Below are 2930 nucleotides of genomic sequence, written 5' to 3' on the forward strand. Positions count from 1 at the left end.
TTGTTTGCATTTTGTGGGTAGAAACCAGGATAGCTCTAAATATCCTAAAAGTCACAGGCTAGCACTTGATAATGTTCAAGGAATAGCCATTCCAAGACACCAGTAACACAAAGACTAAAAACTTACAAATCAGGAAAGAAGTAAAGAACTATGGTATTAGCAGTACAGACACAACAAAGCTCTAGCAGAGAGGTCAGGTGAGGAAATCAAGTTAACAGCAATTTAAATGCACCTTGCATATTGTGAATACATTATTTCAATAGCATTGTCACGTGTACACATATCACTGCTTCATTTATTTGTTTTAAATCAGCTGATTCCTTCTCTGTATCCCAATCCAAATGACTTAGCAGCTTCTATGACCTAGGTCTGAAGCTTAGATATATGCAAAGTGGCAGACTCACAATTCATTGAGGAGATGTTGTTTGGGTCTTGATCTGACATCTGAACTAAGTTGTGCTTTCATCACACAGTAGCCTTGTCTTTCCTGAAACACCCATAGCTTCATACAGTCATCATCCATACAGATCAGGATGCAAAGCCAGTAATACTGGGCTCCTGAATCAGCGTTTGTACTGAGAGTATTAGTCTGCTATTACTATACATAAAATTTTGCTCTCAGATATGAGTTCTATGTGTACTATCTGCTCTCTAGGAACCTCTATCCTCTGGGTTTCATGCATTACCCTCAGTGACCCAAAAAAAGGTTATCCTCCCCCTCTTTGGTAGGGTGAAGTTTCTCAATCCACTCTTCATTCTGCATTCCCAACACTGTCATCTCTGACAGGCTACTGACCTCATCCCAGGCACTCCCAAGTGACATGAAATGACAACATAACAGCATATGAGGCAACAACAAAAAAAACCTTATACCTGTGAAGTCTTACCTAAACCTGATTACTCCTCAGGTGTTCATCTGTAAGATTGTCACTTGATGCACTGACTTGATTACCTGACTGTCTGTCCTGTTACACAGCAAGTTATACAACCAGGACTGTGCCATACATGTTGGAAATTATGCGTTTATCACCTCATGAGTTAAATGTCTATCACAGTTAACTTGTCTGGAATATCAGGTTGATTTCTTTTTAAATGTGGAATGTTTCATGAATTTTCATATCATTCTGCTCCCTTTGTCTTGGCTAAAAGCCATAGTATCACATTTTTTTTAAAATTAGGCATTGTTATGCCCTGAGTCCACAGAAAACCCAGATGAACCCAAGAATTGTGAAGTCCACTGCAACTTGCAAAAGAGTCTTTTATTGTTTCAAGTTTGAACTCAGATCACATGCCCTGCATTGACAGCGTGAATGCTGGCAGGTGATACCTGAGTCCAGAAAGCACTGGGTTAATATAGAGTATAGTTAGGAATCCCCTGAATGTTCACAGAAAAGGGGAGTGGAGGACTGTAATTATTTGGTGGGATAGAACTGAAGCTAGGAGAAGGGTTAATGGTGTCTGTTATGGGGCTATCAGGGACTAATTTTTTGGCTGGTCATAACTGTCTGTGACCTCTGATTGCCTTTTCTCCATGATGTAAACTCGGGACCCTAATCTCCTTTGAGTTTATTTCTTTAAGGTCTCAAGGACAGGCACCTGGAGAGTCCAATCATTTATCAGGAAGAATGTTGGTTTCTGAGACTCAGGGAGGATGTCTTGCTCTAGCATTTGGCTCCTCAGGGTGTCTCCATTAAGGGGGAGTTTTATGGGTAGTGTCATTCTAATGCTAGGCTGGGTTCCCTTGGAGCAGTCAGGGAGAGGGAAGGAGCTCAGGGCTTGCTGCAGGAGGACAGAGCACAGAAACCACCTGTCTGCATATCTTGCTTGCCAAGAGGGCTGGAGGAAGGGTAGGAGCTTCTGTGGGAGAAAAAGCAAAGGCAAACTGTCTGTACACCACACTGAAGTCGCTTTGGTGAGACCTTTAAGAAATAGGACAATTATCTGCGGTCAAGTGAGGTTCTCCAACTACCAGACCATTGAGCTGGAAAGAAAGTTCTAGACTCAGAAATACCTCTCCCCACCTGAGAAGAAGCATCTGGCCAAGATGTTGCAGCTTAGGGAGAGACAGGTCAAACGTGGTTTCAGAATCGCCAAGCTAAATGGAGAAGACTGAAACAAGAGAATCCTCAAAGCAACAAAAAAGGATGAGTTGGACAGTTTGGACACTTCCTGTGACCAGGGCCAAGACTTACCCAGCAAACAGAATAAAAGTACCTCTTTGGATAGTTCTCAGTGTTCACCCTCCCCAGCGTCTCAGGAACACCCTGACTCCAAGATCTCAGAGGATTCTGACCTGGAAGTGGACATCAAGGGTAATAAAGGCTACTTTAATGCCTGATGACAGTCACCAGCCATGACACTGTTCAGAGACCGGCTTTAGAATAATGTTTTGCTACAGACAAATTGGAAAATTCTAAGAGAGAGAAAGAAATATCATTCTTCTAGAGTTTTGAAAAACTGGCTAACCAACATGCATGGATTGAGACCTTAATTTTGGTTTAGCATACAATATTTATGCCAGTTTTAAGCTGTTTTAGTAAAGTGACTAAATGTGACTTCATTTTTAAAAGGTGAATTATTTATCTTTATGAGAAGTAATTTGAACTTTTGTCTAATGCTTCAATTAAACTTTAAAGATTTTAGGGGGCTGTTCTTCAAAGACTTTTCCTAAGTTGGTAGCTATCCCCTCAACTTGAGAGATGCACTTAGAAATGGGGCCAATATTTGGGGGCTCATGGGACACTTTCAAAGGACAAACTTGACTTTTACATGGCATCTTATGTTGCTGCCTTAGCTCCAGAATTATTTCAGAGCACTTGGCTGAAGTGCTGAAGAAAGATAGTTGATAAGATTCTTAAATCTTGTTTTGCTCAGCCAGTGCCTCTGACCCTGGTGTTAAGGGATGACACACTCTCTACAGGCAGGGAAAC

This window comes from Mus caroli, chromosome 3 (assembly GCF_900094665.2).
Source record: "Mus caroli chromosome 3, CAROLI_EIJ_v1.1, whole genome shotgun sequence".
Lineage (NCBI taxonomy): Eukaryota > Metazoa > Chordata > Mammalia > Rodentia > Muridae > Mus > Mus caroli.